This window comes from Euphorbia lathyris, chromosome 7 (genome assembly GCF_963576675.1).
Source record: "Euphorbia lathyris chromosome 7, ddEupLath1.1, whole genome shotgun sequence".
NCBI lineage: Eukaryota > Viridiplantae > Streptophyta > Magnoliopsida > Malpighiales > Euphorbiaceae > Euphorbia > Euphorbia lathyris.
This window is the reverse complement of record NC_088916.1, coordinates 18,215,898-18,225,107: the sequence shown is the minus strand read 5'-3', so window position 1 is coordinate 18,225,107 and position 9,210 is coordinate 18,215,898. Positions and strand designations below refer to the sequence as shown.

The 9,210-nt window shown below is 35.9% G+C and overlaps 1 long non-coding RNA gene across 1 annotated transcript; it reads left to right on the top strand.

The window, feature by feature from the left end:
* Positions 1-6,497: 6,497 nt before the first annotated feature.
* On the top strand, positions 6,498-8,318 carry LOC136234734 (uncharacterized). Its single transcript, XR_010691453.1, has 3 exons — positions 6,498-6,902; positions 7,846-7,916; positions 8,006-8,318. It is a non-coding gene; the product is annotated as an uncharacterized lncRNA (long non-coding RNA).
* The last annotated feature ends 892 nt before the right edge of the window (positions 8,319-9,210 follow it).

Genomic DNA, 9,210 nt, shown 5'->3' with positions numbered 1-9,210 from the left:
TGTCAAGTAAGTGTCCATTTTTTTGTCAATTACAGGCTTCATTGCAAATACATAATGAATATGCTTGCTAATGTCGCCAATATCAACCTTAATCCATACCTAAATAACCTACTCCAGTTTACCCAATACCTTTACATAATTCTAACCAATTCCCATTTTGTGTCAACAAGAAAAACATGAAACTTAAGCAATTCATATCATAGAATTCCAATACTAATTCATAACACTAAGTAACATTTCATACAAAATCTAATTTCATGCCCAATTGGTATCACAGAATACCAAATACATACCAAAAAATCCAAGAACAATTCAAGAACAATTCAAGGTGCCAAAGAATTCCTATAATTGTTCCCTAAATCCAACCAATACATCTCTAACCCTATTATGACAATAACCAAGCAAACTACATTTCCTATACAGCAGTTCCATGTCCATCTTCTTCCCTGCCTCTCACTCTGCCCAACGATTTCTTTTTCTGCCACCATCTTTTTAGCCAAACTCAACTCCACCTCCAACTCTTCAATCCTTTTCTGAGCAATTGCAATACCTTTCTCTCATCCTTCAATGCTAATAACACCATCTTTCCCCTCCTGCATGGCAATTCATCAATTCATTCAAAGAAATTACAGCCATTCACCTCCTTAAAACACCCACAACCAAAAAACCGCCTGCCCATGTTCCCCGGCGTCTTAGCTGTTCGTAGTGGTGAAATGAATCCGCAATTGCATCTCACAGGTCCTGCCCATTCTTCTTGACTTCCCTGCACCCACGAATTTAAGGATGTTCGACTCATCCTACTTGAAACGCGTTCGGGATTACAATAGGGTGGACGTAGAGTTACAATTCGTGCCAGAACGGGTGTGTTGGGTATCCAATTAAGGAATTAGGGTTTGCAATTTGGGAGAGGGAAATCGAATTAGGGAAAGGGGAGAAGAAGAAGGGGTGCGATATTGGGGATTTGTGTTTTTTGGGTTTATATATAAAATATTTCATTTAATCCCTGTTTTGCCCCTGGTCAACATTTGGGTCAAAGTGCCACGTAAGCATAAATGACGGAGTGAGTGAAAAAATCCGTTCTTTGCTAACGGCGTTTATCACAGACCTCCGTTTGTAAAAAAAAAACACAGGTCCCAGTTCGCAAATCCGGTATACCACAGGCATTTTTTTTTGTACTTATCCCTTAAAAAAAAGGAGAAGAAAGTACCTAGATTTGATCCTCTGAAGACGATCAGCTAAGGTTTCATCCCTGCAAGGAAGAGGATCTTTTATCCGAAAATAATAGCTAAAGTAAAATCAAATCAAATCTGTCCTGTTCTGGATTTGATTTGCAAGAAAATTAAAGATAAAACTAATATGTCCTGTTCAGCCTCCTCATCCCACTTCTCACCCCTGATTCTACATTGCTCACCAGCCTTTGTTGTGTAGAGAACCAATCAAACATATCAAACTTGTAAGAATGCAACCCGTTTTGTATTTGCAAGACTTGGACAAAAAGATATTGTGCGATAAAATAGATTTCTGAATTCTGAGGGTTTCCAAACAACTTCAAACTATGTAGTAAGATCACAGAAATTAGTACATTATGCCCCTGAAATTATATTCTTAACTCCAAAATGACTTTTCTGGTCAATTTTGACATGAAATTTTGTATTGCTTGACAAACTACAAGAATGGCATGTATGCACATTCAACCAATGGACAATGACATGTATTCAAATTGGGCAAATTGTTTAGTCGAACTCAATACAAGTTCAGGAGAAAATTATTCTGTTATCCATAAGATTACAGAAGAAAACATCTATAAAAGCATACATTCTCTATTGTCTCCATAGATGTTATCTCATATCACAGTATAGCCTAAGACTGGCACTGCCAAGTGCCAATCATATATTATAGAAACTAATAATATATTGTCACCTGCTTCTTCTGAATCTTTGGCTGTAGAAACCAATAAGAGAGGCTCTGCAAAAGTAGGCCAAAAGCAACCTGTTCATAGGAAGTCTATTGACACATTTGGCCAAAGAACTTCACAGTATAGAGGCGTTACCAGGTTTGAAATTTGAACTAAACCCACTTTAATTTGATTTTAAATCTTGCATCTTATTATGTTTTCAACAGACATAGGTGGACGGGTAGACATGTTAAATATTAGTAGGTTCTGTTTCTATTTGTTTGTCGGTGATTAAATACTTTTTATCCTCAGGAAATTGTCTATGTATAGCTGATTTCTGGTGAATTCCAAGGAAATATAAGCATGGGAAAATCAGATGAAGGCATGGAGAATAAAAAACTTCCAATAAGTAGCAAATAACACAAGCATTGAAGGATAGAAATTAGATCCATGATCCCCTCTTTTGATTCGAAGTATAAAAAAAATCACTATACAGAATGAAATTAACTGATATCACTGGTACATTTTGACTGTTGTACAAGCATTGGTTGGGCCACTATGTGCAAAAATGCCTTATGTAGCAAAACTGAAGAACAGCACACCTCATGAGTACAACAGAAAATTGAATTTACTAACTTGTTGACAGATTACCAAATTGTTATCTATTACACTAGCTTTTGAAACAAGGACAAAAGAGAAGCATTTAATTCACAAATAATCTTCTTGAACCTCGTCAAATCAAAGGAAATCACAAAGCAGTTTTCTACAAATCGCCATTGCGAAATACAAGCAACTAAAGAGTGCAAAATTGATTTCCTAAATCAGGTGAAGAGTAAGTAAAATTACCAACTGTGGTGATATTACAGAGGACAAGATCAAGCGAGAAGCTTTCTTAGCACGCCTAGAAGGTCTTAAACATGCTCTGGAAAATAAACAAGACCCAAATCACAAATTCATAACATCTCTTCCAAAATACATGGATAATTTTGGAAGACTGATTAAGCTTAAAATTAAATTTTCATCTCAAAAGATGAAGCACAAGGGCTCATATATGGAGAATTGTTATAGGAGAAGAGAACAATCTTAGTATCTTACCATGTAGAATATGAAAAAATAAGAGTTTGTGAGAGCAATGATCTACTGAGATTCAGAAAGTAGAATTAGTAGAAACTAGATCAGATATATTACAATCTGGAGCTAAAAGCAGTTGTGAATCAATCCTTACTTGGAGACAATACCCTTAGAATCACTACATTATTCAGAATGTACAAATAATAACATAGCAGTTGTATCATGGTACTTCGCCATATGCTAAAAATCTATTACTCTCTTTCTTCAGTGGAATACTTTGCAAATTGCAACCATATAAGGAAGCTTTAGAGTAAAATTCAAGTCCCTCTTTTACATTGTCAGCTACTAGATAACACATTTTCCAGAGAGGTGTTGGAAGAAAACTAAAAGGAATGAACCGCAGGGTTGCTGATCACATCAAAGGATGATTCTAAAAAATGAAACATTAATTAATTCCTAAGAATGGAGAACCAGTTGTTGCCCATGAGTGTATATCTGCAAACAAAACCATTTGTGAACAACTAACATCTTCATCCATTACAAGAAATATGTGGCACCTCATTTTCTAAACCAAAATAACATCCAAAAATAGACATGTCAACTTCTAACACATTCGTATATTACCATTTTACCTTAATTCAATTGTCAATAAGAAAATAAATTTCAAAGCTTAGAAAGTAAAAGCACCAATAACTAATGGGCATGCTCAATGAAACCTTTTTGAGTTTCCAAAGCTAATATTCAAGGATAAAGGTCATTTTGTTATTTCAACTTAACAAAAATGGTACTACATAACATAATGAAGTCTTGAGTTAATGAATTTAGAAGTTTCTTAAACATACTTCATTGTTACTCTTTATCACTCTTAATTTCCAAATTGTATGTTGCAAGGAAAACAACAAGAGGCTCGTTTACATACAAATGATGAGAAAATGATGTCACTTAGGACTAGCTAATAGGTTAAACCAACAAAAGATCTCAAATGTTATTTCACAGAACAATTAATTCAGAGATCAGTTAGCAACTTAGCATCTTACCTGACCTTAATCAAATAATAACATAAGAAACAGAATGAAATAGTTCCTATTTTACATGACCTTTTGATTACATCTTCATTATCACAGAACAGACAAAATCAATTAGTTAAACTTTTGGACTGTTTCAGCCCAATATCTGAAAATTATTAACAAAAAAATTCAATCTGAAAATAAAGAACAGACTGAATATAGCACAGCAAGGCAAGGCAATACACTAAAATTTGAAGCAAAACGAGATGAATTTAACTTCAAAATTAGGCGCAAAACCAATAATTTTAAATCAAACGCTAGTAAAATTTGGGAAACAGGAATGGGAGGGAGACTTAAAATTTCCACAAATATTCATGGCAAAGCTGACCTTCAATAATAAAAAAAATCATATAAATTTATTTAAAATTTTGTAAAACATTAAGCTTAAATTCGTATTATTTTGTAAATGTGAAGTCTATCTTGGTGCTATTTTATACATGAGGCCTAAGTTTATGCTATATTCACTACAAGAAAACAGCTGATCAGCAGCGGAAATCAGCAGCGGAATTATTTTCGCTGCTGATCACCGGCGGAACAGCAGCGGAAGCAGTTTCCGCTGGTGATCTACAGTGAAATAGCAGCCATATTTATTCCGCTACTGATTAGGGACGAAAATTATAATATACCAGTGAAATTTCGCTGGAGATAAAAAAATAATTAAAAAAAACTAAATTGTAAATAGAAAGTCAAATAATAAGCAAAAGGTTTTTTGAACTGGGAAACGAAATAGAAGCGGGAAAGTTTTTAATTCTTCCCCCCTTTTTCTTATATTGTTTTGATATACCCTATTTCTCTCTGATCTTTGTCCCTCTAATTTCTTTCATTCTGGATCTCAGCTATGTCCATCTCTGTCCCTCACCCCTTTCTTTTACGCACCCAATCTTTTTCCTAACCTTTCACCCCTCCATCCAATCCTCTTTAACTAAAATAACTCTCAACTTTGCAGGTCTTCTTTTTTTATATGAAAAAGATGTTGGATTGTGAATCCTTTGATTTTCTATTAATCATGAAAGGGGTATTTATACAATAGTATGATTCCTATAATTATGCTAGAGGTAATTATAATAGGAAATACAATACAATTATGGTATAATTCCTATAATTATGCTTTATAATAGGAAATACAATAAAGAGAGAATATTAACATATATAACAATATCTAACACACCCCCGTAGTCGAAACAGGAGGAGGACGCACGTTGAGACTAGCCCGAAAATCATCAAACAATACAGAAGGAAGGCCTTTGGTGAAGATGTCCGCAAGTTGATGTCGAGAAGGAACATGAAGAACTCGAACCTCGCCTTTGGCGACTTTTTCCCGTACAAAATGTATATCCATCTGGACATGTTTGGTCCGCTGGTGCTGAACAGGATTCTCGGACAAATAAACGGCACTGACATTATCACAATAAACCAAAGTGGACTTCCGAATGGGACAGTGAAGTTCGAGTAGGAGATTTCGAATCCAACAAGTTTCGGAGACAACATTTGCGACGCCCCTATACTCGGCTTCGTCACTCGAGCGAGAGAGGGTTGGTTGCCTCTTGGCGGACCAGGAGATGAGATTGTCCCCAAGAAAAACACAATAACCAGAGGTGGAACGTCGGGTATCCGGACAACCTCCCCAATCGACGTCAGTGTAAGAGACCAATGAACCAAGAGATGATGGAGTGAGAGTAAGACCGAGATTCAATGTACCTTTGATATACCGAAGAATGCGCTTTATGGCTGCCATATGCTGTGTTTTTGGATCATGCATGAATAAACACACTTGCTGAACCGCATAGGATATATCGGGACGAGCTGAGACCGGAGTGGCACAAGGATTCGAAGAGCTGAGACCAGCTTTCTCTATAATTTCTGAAGCATATTTCTTTTGAGAAAGGAAGAGAGAGCCAGGTGAGCGAGTGACAGAGATCCCTAGGAAGTAGTTCAACGGCCCTAAATCTTTCATGGCAAATTCATTACCCAATTTAGTGATGTTGGAGGAACGCAATTTATCAGATGAGGCCGTTAGAACAATATCATCAACATAAAGAAGCAAATAAGCAATCTCCGTGCATTGGCGAAACACAAAAAGTGAGTGATCAGACATACTATGAGCAAAACCCAAAGTAGAGAGAAAGGTTGCAAACCGTTGATACCAAGCCCGAGGGGCCTGTTTGAGACCATATAAAGATTTTTGGAGCAAACATACATAATCAGGTCTAGCAGGATCTCGAAACCCCAAAGGCTGATGCATGTATATAGTCTCATGAAGGTCACCATGTAGAAAGGCATTTTTGACGTCGAGTTGGTGAATACCCCAATTTTTGGAAAGAGCAATGCTTAGAACTGCTCGAATAGTGGCTGGCTTCACAACTGGACTGAAAGTTTCCCCGCAATCAATCCCCACCAATTGATTTGCTCCATCGCCAACCAAGCCGGCCTTATATCGCTCAAAAGAGCCATCACCATTGATCTTATGCCTGAAAATCCACCAACTTCGCAAAATATTAGGATTAGGAGGACGGGGTACAAGGACCCACGTATTATTTTTAATAAGAGCATCAAATTCCTCGGTCATGGCATTCCGTCACGCAATGCAACAGAAGGGTTAGAAGGAAGAGGAGAGATGGTGGTGGAAACATGAAGGTTTAATTTTCGAATAGGCTTAAAAATGCCGTCTTGGGCACGTGTCCGCATTGTTAGAATCTCATTCGATACCTGCTTGCTTCTTGCCTACTTGTGACCTTCATCCTTCTCTCTCGGTCTGTACCATGCCTTCACCTCTCTCTCTCTTTCTCTCCCAACCAGTTACACGAACAGTTTGTATTTGGATTCCAACAGCTGCGTTTGAACTCTCTCCGTCATCAAACACATGATTTAAGGTGACTTAACTTCTCAATTTTGAATGGGTTTGTTTAATTTTGAATGGGTAAGCTTTGATTTTGAATGGATTTGGAGATTTTCCCTCTTATTTGTGATCTAGGGTGTAGAAGTGCGCAGTTTAGAGTATTTAGGGCTTACTGAATTTGTGTTGCTTTTGCTTTTTGAATAAGTATTGATTTTGATCCGCACCTAATCAATTTCAAATTTTAATTGATCAATTCTTTCTCTCTATATGTAACAAGAATAAAGAAATGTAGTGCTTGTTTTGTCTATAATGCAGCGAGTGGTGTCTGATGTAAAAAAACAATAATGACAATAATAATATGCATATTTACAGTTTTGAACTAATTACATACCAAACCATATTATATTCCCAATTAGATTAATTTGATTAGGAAATAAATTTCACAGGCATAAAGTTGAGTGAATTCTAGTTTCTGATCTAGTGAAATTAGCAATCCTTTCATCTTCTATTTTCATGTTTTTTCCCTTTGCTAGTGTTTTTCTTCTTTCTTTCTGCAACTATGTTGTTGTTTGGGCGTTCAGGAACTTGGTTTTCAATTATCCGACAGATAGAAATTCTTGTTGAAATTATAGTGAAATGTAGTGTGAAACAAGTTTATAATTGATGTGAACTTTCTGATGAGAGACGAGCAGATTCACTTAATAGACACAAGGCTTCTTAATGCTCTTTAACATGATTCATTTTTCTAATTCATTCCATAAAACGGCCAGTTAGCACAAAACAGAAGCTTATGCACAAGATAATTGATTTAACATATTTTTTATGGCCCATGCTTCTGGTTTATGTTGTAAGAACATGACTTGAATTTTATTTCCCCGCTTTTAGATGTTTGACTTCTTTACTTATCTCTGCTTTTAACTTTTTTATTTCCCCACTTTTAGATGCTTGACTTCTATTTTGGGTTGATGAAATTGCAGAGGCATGTGCTGCAAATGGAAATATCACTATCAAGTGGGATGTAATAAGTTGGACTCCAGACGGCTATGTAGTATGCAAATTAAATCAATTTTAGAATTGCATTTGGTTTTGAAACTCAATTTGGTTTGCATAATATAATATGTTGTTATGTTTTGACAGGCAATTGTTATGATGTATAATTACCAGAAACATCGCAAAATAGAAAAACCAGGTCGGACATGGGCAAAAAAAGAAGTCATCTGGAGCATGGTTGGTGCATAAACCACTGAGCAAGGAGATTGCTCTAAATTTAAAGGAAATATCCCACATTCTTGCAAGAAGGATCCAATTGTTGTGGATTTATTGCCAGGTAGGTACTAGTTTCTTTTCTTTTTGATAGTTTATCCGATTCGAACTCGAGATCTCTAGTTTGGCTCGCTTAATTGGTCCATCCAGGTACTGCATACAACCAGCAGATAGCGAATTGCTGCAAAGGGGGAGTGATGAGTGCATGGGAAGAGGACCCTGCTAATGCTGTGAGCGCCTTCCAAAGTTACAATGGGTATTGCTGGAAACTCGAACAAGACGGTTAAATTTCCAAAGAAGTTCAGGTTGAAAGCACCGAAGTCTGGATACACTTGTGGCCCAACAAAGATTGTGAGGCCAACCAGATTTATTTCACCAGATAAAAGAAGAGTCACTCAAGCTTTGAGTAAGTTTATAATAACATTCTTAATTTATATATTTTTCATTGTGGTTTTCTAACATTTGATTTTATGCATGCAGTGAATTTTATTTCCCTATATTATTTTCTATCTTTTATAACCAAACACCTTTTCTATTTTGTGTCTCCTCTACATGGCAGGGTATGTAAAGGGAAATTGTAGAAGCAGTTACTGAAGTTTGAGCAACGGATGCAGGAGGTGGAGAGGATTGTTCAACCCATGTATACCGAAAAGGAAAACTCTGAGGGCATCACACCTCGTGCACAACCTTCATCGTCCAACCAGGTTGAGTCCGTAGATGAAGATGAGAATGATGTATCATAGGATATATGGTTTATCTAGATCAATAGCTATCCTATAGTTTTATCTAGGTCCGATAGAATATATAGTTTTATATACACTTTATCTTGGATCTTATAGGATATTATATGGTTTATATAGATAGGATAGTTGGTATATATACTTTATCTTGTATCGGATACGATATTGTACTAATTATTACTAAATATTATTTAATAATAATATATATCTTTTTGTTTAACTATTTCATCCAAATAAATAATATTAATCTAGAATTTAAGCTATCTTAGTTTATAAAATATCATCTCCGGCCGATATATAATCTGTAATATAATTTTGATAAAATACAAAAATATAAAA